The sequence below is a fragment of the Plecotus auritus genome (assembly GCF_963455305.1).
Source record: "Plecotus auritus genome assembly, chromosome: X".
NCBI lineage: Eukaryota > Metazoa > Chordata > Mammalia > Chiroptera > Vespertilionidae > Plecotus > Plecotus auritus.
This window is the reverse complement of record NC_137784.1, coordinates 36203602-36216295: the sequence shown is the minus strand read 5'-3', so window position 1 is coordinate 36216295 and position 12694 is coordinate 36203602.

The following is a 12694-nucleotide window of genomic DNA, read 5'->3' as shown; positions in this document are numbered from 1 at the left end:
AGAAAAATACATTTTTTTTTAAAGTGAAGATATAATAAGGGACCTTTGGGACAACTTTAGACAAAATATCATTTGCATTATAGGAGGCCCAGAGGACAAAAAAGACAGAAAGGGCCAAAAATTTAAATTTTGTTTGAAGAATTAGTGTATATGGTGTATGTCGGTATTCTACTTTTTTTTTACCTATAGCTGTCCAATTTTCCAAATGCCATTTATTGAAGAAACTGTTAAATATTAATTGAGCATAATGGTTTGGGTCGATTTCTGGGTTCTCTGTTCTGTTCCATTGATCTCTATGCCTGTTCTTGTGCTGATACAAGGCTGTTTTGAGTAGAGTGGCTTTGTAGTATAGCTTGATATCTGGTACTGTGATCCCTCCAACTTCATTTTTCTTTCTCAAGATTTCTGAGGCAATTTGGGGACTTTTTGATTCCATATAAATTTTGTAATATTTGTTCTAGATCTGTAAAATATTCCATTGCTATTTTAATAGGGATTGCATTCAATCTATAAATAGATTTGGGTAGTATGGCCACTTTAATTATGTTAATTCTACCAATCCATGAACATGGTATATTTTCCCACTTGATTATATCTTCCTATATCTCTTTTTTCATGTCCTATAGTTTTCCAAGTACAGGTTTTTTACTTCTCTGGTTAACTTTATTCCTAACTATCTTAACTTTTTTGTTGCAATGGTAAATGGGATTCTCTTTTTAGTTTCTCCTTCTGAGAGTTCATTATTGGTGTATAAAAATGACATGGATTTCTGGGTATTAATTCTGTATCCTGCTATGTTGCCAAATTCATTTATTAAATCTAGTAGTTTTTTTTATGAAGACTTTAGGTTTTCTATGTACCATATCATGTTATCTGCTAATATCCTAAGAAATCAGAAACACCAATCAGAAAGAATAAGTGCACACCTATGTTCATAGCAGCACAATTTACAATAGCTAGGATATGGAAACAGCTCAAGTGCCCATCATTAGATGAGCGGATATAAAAGCTGTGGTACATTTAGACCATGGAATACATGCAGCTATAAAAAATAAGCCTCTCTTGTCCTTTGAGACAGAATGGAGCAACCTGGAGAGTATTATGCTAAGTGAAATAAGCCAGTTAGAGAAAGATAAATATCACATGATCTTTCTCATATGTGGTATCAAATGAAATAAATGATGAGCGGGTGGGAAGAGGTTAACTGGGTAACTTATGTGCATATATGAATAACCCATGGACACAGACAATGGTGTAGTGAAGGCCTGAGAGGTGTGGGTGTAAGGGATCAATGAGAAAAAAGGGGGGATATTTGTAATAGTTTCAATAATAAAGATAAATCCAAGAATGAAAAAAAAAGAGTTAATGGCTGAAAATTTCCCAAATCTGGGAAATAAAATAGATATCCAGGTCCAGAAAGTTTCAAATAATATTAACCCAAGTATATCCACACCAAGACACATTATAATTAAAACTACAAAATTTAAATATAAAGAGGACATCTTAAAAATAGCAGCAAAAAAAATATCATAACAACCCACAGAAACCAACTTGTTATATACAAGGAAAATCCCATAAGGCAAGCAGCAGATTTTGCAGCAAAAATCTTTCACCATGACATGCACATATTACAAAAAGAAAAATCTTGCAACAAAGAATTCTCCACCCAGCAACGTGTTATCATTCAAAGTTAAAGGAGAGATTATTAAGAGTTTTCCAGACAAGCAAAAGATAAAAGAGTTCATCATCATTAAACTGGCTCTACAATAACTGTTAAAAATACATCTTTCAAGAGTTATCAGATCTTAGCTATTGTAAATTGCTCTGCTATGAACATAGGGGTACATATATTCTTTCTGTTTGGTGTTATGGGTTTCTTAGTCTATATACCTAGTAGGATCACTGGTTCAAATGGCACTTCCATATTTAATTTTTTGAGTAAACTCCATACTGTTTTCCATAATGGCTGCACCAATCTGCATTCCACAAGCAGTGTACTAGGGTTGCCTCACCAGCAAGTGTGATTTGTTGAGTTGTTGATACCGTGTTTCCCTGAAAATAAGACATCCTCCGAAAATAAGACCTACTTACAGGTTTCCTTCTGAGTGAAATATAAGGCATCCCCCGAAAATAAGGCCCCAGGCTCTGTCTAAGAATGAAAATTAATTTACCATAAACTGGTCGCTAGGGCCGACCCAACTGGCGTCTAGCAACCAGTGACGTTATGCGGAGTCCTGACGTCACTGCTGTGTGGAGGCGGAGCGGGGGTCGGAGTGAGTGGTGAGCGTGGGATGGGAGAGAGGAGGAGACTTTCGCAGATGCGTGTAGAAGAACAGGAGGATTAGAGCAGACTAGATGCGGCGAAGGTGGTGAGTGCTGGTCTGTCTCTGGTGACACTACCTGATGCTCGCGGCTGCCTTCATGATGACTGAAGGTTCTCAGTCAGTGGCAGACCCTGCTCCAGCCCAGATCCAGGCCCCAGCAAGCCCAGTCACAGTCCCCAGGCAGGCCCCAGGGGGTAAATGTCTGATAAAGGGGTAGGGGGGATGTCTGGTGAAGGTGTTCAGTGGCACAGGGGTGGGGGGAGGGGGATCACTTAAAATGACACAGGAGGATCAGAGGGGACAATCAAAATGACACAGGAGGATCAAAAGGGGTTACTAAAATGGTAATCCCCCCTCTGATTCTCCTGTGCCATTTTGATTCCCCCCTCTGATCCCCCCTGTGTCATTTTGAGTGATCCCCCTCCCCCCACCTTGATACCCCAATTCCTTTTTTTTACCCCTAGAAATGAGCGCAAAAAGAAAAAGCTACTCCATGGAGTACAAGAAAGGAATCGTGGAAGACTCTTGGGGCCAAAATCTTACTGCTTTCTGCAAAGAGAAGATGTTGAGTATCCGATTGGTCCAAAAATGGTGAGCAGAGTATGGTAACCTCATTGAACAAGCGGACAAGGGAAATGCTAAAAAGCGCAAGTGTGGATCAGGTCGGCAACCATTATTTTCCGAGCTGGAAGACCTGATCTGTGAATGGGTTGTTGACAGGAGAGCAAAGGCTTTGGTTGTGAATAGGGCTCAGATTCAAGAATTTGCCCTTGCAATGGCACCACAGTTTGACATAGCCCCCGAAGACTTCAAAGCATCACAACACTGGCTGGATAATTTCCTTCAGCGAAGTGAACTGTCTTTAAGAAGATCTACAACATTGTTTAGGTTGGAAGATACTCTAGTTATTAAGCGAGCACTTGCATTCAAGTCCTTTATTGATGATGCTGACTTCTCTAAATACAATCTTTCCAACATGATTGCTATGGATGAAACTGCAGTGTTTATGGGCCAATCATCTCAAACAACAATTGAACAGCAGGGTGCCTCCTTAGCGTACATTCCCTCCACTGCTTACGAAAGTGCACTTGTTTCCTGTATTTTGGCAATTCGTCTGGATGGAACTAAAAACCCACCGTTAATCATTTCTAAGGGCAAGAAGGAAAAGATTGAACGTGTTTTGGGCGTTTTTATTCCTGAAACTGAAAAAGCCTGGGCCACACAAGCAGTTATAAGGAAGTGGGTCGATTTAATGCTGCCGCTTGTTATGCGAGGGAGCCAAAGAGGTTTGCTAGTCTGGGATGCAGCCAGCACTCACCGCGCTAAAGACATGAAGACATTTCTTCACGAAAGAAAAATAGATCAGATAATGATTCCCGCAGGAATGACGGCCTATCTCTAGACTCTTGATATTGCAATAAACAAGCCATTCAAAGACAATTTGCGCATGGAAATTAATGACTACATTGAAAATAGAATGGAGAGAAATCAGCGTGGAAACTTTGTGAAACCTAAACTGCAAGAAGTTGTGACTTGGGTGAAGAATTCATGGGAGAAAATCACTGACAGTTGCATTGCAAATGCACTGCGAGCAGGCTACCTTGACAAGAAGTACTCATTTAAAGACAGTGCTATCGCTAAACATGAGAGATTTGGTCCACTGATTCTGAAAGAAATGGAGTCACAAGAAATTCACCAGGAAATTCAGGAATTGGATTGTTATGATGATGTTCCAGAAGATGATGACATGATTGTCATTGAATAAATGAGTAAATTCTTGATACTGTAGGATTCACAGTTTGTCTGGTTTGTGTTGACAACTACCGTACTACCGTACCGTATACAGGTAATAAATTTCCTTTATTTTCATTTAACAATAAATGTGTACCATATTCTTCTTCATGGAAAAATAAGACATCCCCTGGAAATAAGACCTAGCGTGCCTTTGGGGGCAAAAATTAATATAAGACACTGTCTTATTTTCGGGGAAACACGGTAGTAGCCATTCTGAGAGGTGTGAGTTGATATCTCATGGTCATTTTAATTTGCATCACTGTGATGAATAGTGGCTTTGAGCATTTTTTCATGTCTCTTGGCCATGTATATGTCCACTCTGGAGAAGTCTCTATTTAGTTCCTTTGCCCATTTTTAAATTGGATTATTTGTCTTCCTTTTGTTAAGTTGTATGAGTTCCTTATATATTTTGGAAATTACCCCCTTATCAGAGGTATCATTGGCAAATATGTGGTCATGCATTTGGCTCTCTTTTCATTTTGTTGATGGTTTCTTTTGCTGTGCAGAATTTTTTTTATTTTGATGTAGTCCATTTTTGTTTATTTTCTCCTTCATTTCCCTTGCCCTAGGTCCACAGTGGTCGGCAAACTCATTAGTCAACAGAGCCAAATATCAATAGTACAACGATTGAAATTTCTTTTGAGAGCCAAATTTTTAAACTTAAACTTCTTCTAATGCCACTTCTTCAAAATAGACTTGCCCAGGCAGTGGTATTTTGTGGAAGAGCCACACTCAAGGGGCCAAAAAGCCACATGTGGCTTGCGAGCCACAGTTTGCCGACCACAGCCCTAGGAGATGTACCAACAAACATATTGCTATGAGAGATGTCTGAGATTTTGCTGCCTATGGTTTCTTCTAAAATTTTTATAGTTTCATAAATTACATGTAAGACTTTTATACATTTTGAGTTTATTCTACTGCATGGTGTAAGTTGGAGGTCTAGTTCCTTTCTTCCCTTCTTCCTCCTCTTCCTCCTCTTCCTCCTCTTTCTCCTCTTCCTCCTCTCCTCCTCCCCCTCCTCTTCTTCTTCTTCTTCTTCTTCTTCTTCTTCTTCTTCTTCTTCTTCTTCTTCTTCTTCTTCTTCTTCTTCTTCTTCTGCATGTACCTGTCCAATTTCCCCAAAACGTTTTACTGAAATGGCTGTTTTTACTCCATTGTATTCTCTTGCCTCCTTTGTCAATATTAATTGAGTGTAATGGCTTGGGTAGATTTCTGGATTCTCTCTTCCACTGTGGTACATATGCACCATGGAATACTGTGCAGCTTGAAAAAAAGGATCTCTTACTCTTTGAAACAGCATGGAGGGATCTGTAGAGTATTATGCTAAGAGAAATAATCCACTCAGAGAAAGACAAGTATCACATTATCTCACTCATATGTGGAATGTAATGAACAAAATAAACTGAGGACCAAAATAGATCCTGGGACATGGAAGCATAAAATAGACTATGAATCTCAGAGGGAAGGTACGAGTGGGTGGGGAGAGATTAACCTAAGAAGTTATATGAATAACCTATGGACAAAGATAATAGTGTGTGAAGGCCTGGGAGGGATGGGTGCGAGCTAGAAGAGGCATATGGGGTGGGGGCATCTATAATACTTTCAACAATAAAGATAAATTTTTAAAAAGTACATCTTTGAAAAGAGTACATCTTTGAAGTAAAAAATGGCAATAATTTATAGCAAGAAAACATACAAGAGTAAAAACCTCACTGAATAAAAGTATATATAAAGTAAATGTAGATCAATTACTTACAAAGTAAGTATAAAATTTAAAAACAAATGTTTTAAAAATAACTAAAATTATAATAATTAGTTAAATAATGAATGAAGTAAGTAGATGTAAAATGTGACATCAAAATATAAAATTTGGGAATAACAATTTAAAGTTTTGTTCAAATTTATATTGCTATCAACTCAAATCAGACCATTATATACATTGGATGTTATATAAGAACTTCATGGTAACCAAAAAGCAAAAATTTATAGTAAATACATAAAAAATGAGAATCACTAAATAGACCATCTAAGCATAATACTAAAGAAAGCCATCCATCAATCCACGTGGGAATAAAAAAAGAGAAGAAGCAAGGAACAGGGAGGAACTACAAAAACAGCCAGAAAACAAATTAAGAAAATGTCAATTAATATATGCTTATCAATAATAACTTTAAATGTAAATGGACTAAATTCTTCATTCAAAGTACATATAGTGTCTAAATGTATAAAATAAATAGGATCTTTTATTTGCTGTCTACATGAGACCACACCACAGAAGTAAGGACATATACAGTCTGAAAATTAAGATATAAAGAAGATAGTCCATGTAAATGAAAACAAATGAAAAGATGGTGCAGCTATACTCATATGAAACTAAATAAACTTTAAAACAAAGAATTATGGACACAGACAACAGTATGGTGATTGCCAGAGGGAAGTGAGTGTGGAGGGAAGTAGTATATGGTAAAGAGATAATAAATGGTGATGGAAGGAGACTTGACTTGAGGTGTGAACACACAATACAATATACAGATGATGTATTGTAGAATTGTATACCTGAAACCAATATAATTTTATTAACCAATGTCACCCCAATAAATTCAATTAAAAATTTAAAAAAGGGCCAATATAACAAGCAGGTATAACATTTGTAAATTTATATGCACCCAACATAGGACAAAATGTATAAAACAAATATTGATTGACTTAAAGAGAAAAATTGACAGCAACACAAAAATAGCCAGGGCCTTTAACTTACATCTATCTACTTACATCAATGGATAGAATATCCAGACAAAAAAATAATAAATGACATATTAGGCCAGTGAAATTAGTAAGTATATACAAAATACTTTCCTGAATTTCTCATGGAACATTCTGCATAATTGATCACATATTAGCTTATATAAATCCAAGCATCATCTCTGACATAAGATATGGAACTATAAATCAATTTTAAAAGGCCAGCATACAATTGAGTAATGAGAGTCTCTTCAATAAATGCTGTTGGGGAAACTGGACAGGTACCTGTAAAATAATGAAACTAGACCATTATCCTACACCATATACCTAATTTAACGCAAAATATATTAAAGACCTGAATGTAAAATATCAAATAATAAAATTCATAGAAGAAAACATAGGCAGTAAGCTCCTTAACATAGGTCTTAACTAGATTTTGTGCAACTCAATCCAAAGGCAAAGGAAACTGAACCAGCATGGCTCAATGGTTGAGTGTCAACCTATGAATCAGGCACTCACAATTTAATTCCTGGTCAGGGCACATGCCTGGGTTGCTGGCTCAGTCCCCACTAGGGGTCGTGCAGGAGGCAGCCAATCAATGATTCTCTCTCATCATTCACGTTTCTATCTCTCTCTCCTTCTCCATTCCTCTCTGAAATCAGTAAACATATATTAAAAATAATAATTATATGGGACTACATCCAACTAAAAAGCTTCTGCATAGGGAAATAAACCATCATCAAAATGAAAGGCAACCTACTAAATGGGAGAAGATATTTTCAAATATATATCCAGCAGGGGTTAATATTAAAAATATATAAAGACATCAACTCAACAACAACAAACAAACAAACAAACCCAATTTAAAAAAGTGCAGAGCATCTGAAAGCATGTTTTTTTAAAAAGAAGGTAGATAGATGACTAAGAAGCACACAAAAGATGTTTAATATCACTATTTATTAGGAAAATGCAAATCAAAACTACTATCAGTTATTATTTTACACATGTTAGAATGGCTATTACAAAAAAGAAAAGAAGCAACAGTGTTGTAGGGAGAAGTGGAAACAAAGAAACATTACACTGTTGGTGGGAATGTAAATTGGTGCAGTCAGTATAGAAAAGAGTATAGAGGATCCTCAAAAAATTAAAAATAGAAGTACTATATGATACAGCTATTCCACTTCTGAGTATTTATCTGAAGAATATGAAAGCACTAATTTGAAGAGCTATATGCCCCCTATGTACAATGCAGCATTGTTCAAGATAGCTAAAATATGAAAGCAACCTAGTTTTCCACCAATAGATGACTGGATAAGAAATGTATGGTATCCTGGCTGCTGTGGTTCAGTTGGTTGAGTGTCCTCCCATGCACTGAAAGGTCACAGGTTCAATTCCCAGTTAAGGAACATGCCTGGGTTGTAGGCTCAATCCCCAGTAGGGGGCATGCAGGAGGCAACTGTTTGATGTTTCTCTTTCATTGATGTTTCTCTCTCTAGTTCCCTCTTCCTTCTTCTCTCTCTATAATTAATAAAAACATATGCAAAAAATATGTGGTATGTATACAATGGAATACTACTCAGCCATAAAAAATGATAAGATATTGTCATTTGTTACAGCATGGATGTACCTTTTTTGGAATTATACCTACTGAAATAAGTCAGACAGAGAAAGAAAAATACTGTATGATTTCATTCATATGAAGAATCTAAAAACAAAACAAAACAAAATCTCATAGATATAGAGAAGAGATTGTTGATTACCAGAAGGGAAGAGGATGGATGGGGGGAAAATGGGTGAAAGAGGGCAATTGTATGGTGAAAGATGGTAACTAAACTTCTGGTGATTACTTTGCAGTACATACAGATGTCAAACTTATATAATGCAATATACCATTTTTTTTCTATTAAAGAAGAAATAAAGAAGTAAAGGGGAAGAGCCAGTGAGACATTGATTTTCTAATTTGATGTGAATTGTCTCTGTTCATATGAAGGCACTTCTACATACCTTTGTGAATTTGATTGCACATCAGGGTCCCTTGAAGACTTTATGAGAATAAAACTTCTTGGTATGTAGAGTGGCTTCTATAGCAGAGAGGAAAGTCTCCATGGGAATCCCTTAAGCTTCCTCAGAGGTGAGGTTTTTGTGCTCATGGATTTTGAGACAATATTTTTAGCCTGTGTTTATCTGGATTACACAGAAGTCCTGTGGTAACTACTCTCGTATATCCAGTATCCAGAGCACTTGAGGACAATTAACCATAGGTAGACAAGTCATCCACCTCCCTAGGTTCTATGAGTAATAGACTGACATTGTTTTTTAAAAACAAAACAAAACAAAAACCCAAGAGACTATACAAATTATAGTTAGATTCTTGGTTTCCACTCATCCTCAACTCTCCATTAAGAAAAATCATATAGTCAAATATACCAAATAGACTTGTATCTTTACTAAGACACAATATATTTCCTCCTTTTTCTTTCTCTCAAACAACTATTCTCTCTATTGGTACATACTACCTCTTACTCCTCCAACATTCCCACTCCATCTTGCCTTCAACATGCTGGCAGCAATTCCTACGAAAGAGTTAAATAAATACAGACTTCCAATGTACTAGCATTGTATTTGGGGACAATAAGTAAACCTAACTCTTCCAAATTGGAGATCATGGGTCTATCTGAGATGAAAAGAACCTGAGAGATTTTCTTCAGGGACCAAGGAGTTATCATAATTACATGAAGATGCTAAAGTGTGAGATAAGAGCAACTGAGAACAAAACCAGAGAATGAATATCTCACAAATAGCATTAAATTCATTTGTTGAGAAACATTGATCAGGCCAAGTAAAATGTATCTAAAGTGTAGATTTCATTTGGTTGGCCTTGATTTATGGTTTCACAAAGACCAAAGGAAAGTCTCTCAAATATTGGAATCCTAGAGTTTGTAGCAACTATTCTTTGGATACCTTGGGATTGAAACACAAGTTGTAATTCCCTTAAAAACTCATCAAAATTGTACCAACAGTTCTGGATACAATATTCCAGAAATTTTCTTGAAGGCCATTTCAGTTATATCATAACATCCATCTGGAATTGGTGAAGTAGACATAGCTGGTGAGACAATTCACAGTCAGGAAGGGCAGAGGATGCCTGGAGAATGGTAGGATGGGTCATCTGGGCTGGGGAGAGAGAGGCATGACCACTGGGAGGAGAGGGTCAGAAGGAACCTGTGCTTCACCAAGTCCACGTCCCTTGGGGGCAGGTGTAACATCTGAGTGTAGAAGGGAGGTCCACAAGGCTGCTGGCAGCTGGGGAATCTAGATCTAAGTCCACAGCCACGAGAGGCTGTGCCCAGAAAGGCAACCTGAAGAGTTGCCCCAGCTGCACTGTGCTAGGGGGAGAGAAACTTGCAGTTGCGCAGTTGTTTTGCCTCTGTTTGTTCTTTGCTTTTATTCACTAAACCCAGTACATAAGACCTTTCTAATACAAACACTAACCCGAGGCTGTGGTGCAGGTAGAGTTGCAGATTTGTGGAGTCTGGGGAGAGGCTGTGGAGGAGAACTGGTTGGAGAGAGGTGACTGGGAGTCCGGCACTGAGTCATTTCTGACCCACCAAACCTAACCAGCCATTTTTCTCCTGAGAAGCCAGCCCCTCCCAGCAGCCTCAAGACAGCTGGTACAGTCACACCCAGACTACATCCTGAGCTGTACAAAGGAAACAGACTCAGAATAGCCCTAAAGAGCCCTCAGGGACTGGGTTGAAAAGGGGCGTTCAGACCTTGAAAGTGATACAGCACTTAAAGTCCTGTCAGAAATAGCTGCTTGAGAAATTAATATTGATAGTAGGCAGACAGGCAAAGCAGGCATATTGGTCCCGTCTGCTTGTAGGCAAGGCTGTGGACACAGACACAAACAGAGGAGTGGTGGATCAGTTGAAACTTCAACATAGTGCTGACTACCTAACAGGAAAATGAGAAGTGGCAGACAGAACAGAAGAGTGGGGTCTTAAGCCAGCCCCCAATAGGGCATTAAAACACGGCTGAAGCGAACGACACTTCACTTTTTCAACTTTTTATCTTTTATTTAAAAATAATATTTTTTTCTTTCTTTTTTATTTTTTTGTATTATTTGTTATTCATTCTTTTTTATTGTTATTGTTTTTTTTGTTTGTTTTTTTTTGTTTTGTTTTTTTTAAAATATTTTATTGATTTCTTACAGAGAGGAAAGGGAGGGGATAGATAGTTAGAAACATCGATGAGAGAGAAACATCGATCAGCTGCCTCCTGCACACCTCCCACTGGGGATGTGCCCGCAACCCAGGTACATGCCCTTGACCGGAATCGAACCGGGGACCCTTCAGTCCGCAGGCCGACGCTCTATCCACTGAGCCAAACCGGTCAGGGCTGTTATTGTTATTTGTTTTTTTTTTTTCCACTCTTTTCTTCCCCACTTATCCCTCTTTCATCCTATTTTCCCCTCTCCTGTTCCTGCTTTAGTATTTCTCTTACCTTTCTTTTTACCCCTTGTTAAAAATTTATCTTTACCTGCTTTATTGATGTGTTATTATTATTGTAGTCTCTGTTGGATTACTGGTACTCATATATCTAATTTCCTCTCCCCTGCTCCAAGTCCGTGCACCCTTCCCCTTTCTCTTTCTTCACCAGTCAATTTTTTATGCTTTTTTTCCCCTCTACTTTCTTGCTCTCTTCTTCTCCTAATTGTTTAATTATTTCCATTCAATAAACTCAAGCTTACCTGCTCTCTATTCTCCTTTTCCAAAAATGGAAGAATAAATGAATAGATAAATTAAATATATATATTTATTTTTTTTATTTTTTTAAAATTTTTTCTTCTCTTCTTATCCACTCATTCTTTTTCTATCTCCTCTATACTGAAACGTGGTCTTTCCCCTATTCATTCAATTCCTTAACCATACTTTCTGTATATAAGCTCTGCTTCTACAGATGATGTGCTCCCCTTATTCTGGGTGTTTGTTGTTAGCATTTTTTTGTTTATCTGTTTATTTTGTGTTGTTTTCTCCCCATATTTTATTTTCTTCTTTTTCTTTTCTCTCTTACCTTTTTTTCTTTCCTCGATATCATCATTGCTCTCTCTTCTCTCCCCTAATTCTCTTTTCTCTGGTGGTAACATTTATTGGGCTTATAGATGTTGTAAGTACATTTGAGCTTTGTTTCCTTTGTGCTATGTCTTGTCAAGTTGTATTTTGTGATGTTTGGTCAACTTGGTAGAGAGTGAGCCACATAACCAGACACCTTGAGAGGAGACTCCATCCATGAACAGGACAACAATATTCAAGCATCAACTACACAAAGAGAACTCAAATATCTCAAGTAGGGGGATTTCCTAGAACACACATCCCAGAATACCAGAGAGATTGCACCACTGGGTCCCATAAACATCTACTATATAAGACTAACTAAAAAAAAGGAAAGGGAACAAAAACATAAAGAATAAAATGGTGGCATACAAGTACTTATCAATTATAACCTTAAATGTAAATAGATTAAATGCTCCAATCAAAAGACATAGGGTAGCTGAATGGACAAAACCAAAAACAACAACAACAAAACAAACAAACAAACAAACAAAAAACACACACATATATTTGCTGTCTACAAGAGATCCATCTCAGAACAAAAGACTCACACAGACTGATAGTGAAGGGATGGAAAAATTTTTTTCAGGCAAATGAAAATGAGAAAAGAGCTGTGGTAGCAATACATAACTGACAAAATAGATCTCAAAGTGAAGGCCATGGAAAGTGATAAGGAGGGCCACTTCATAATACTAAAAGGAGCAATTCAACAAAAGGATATAA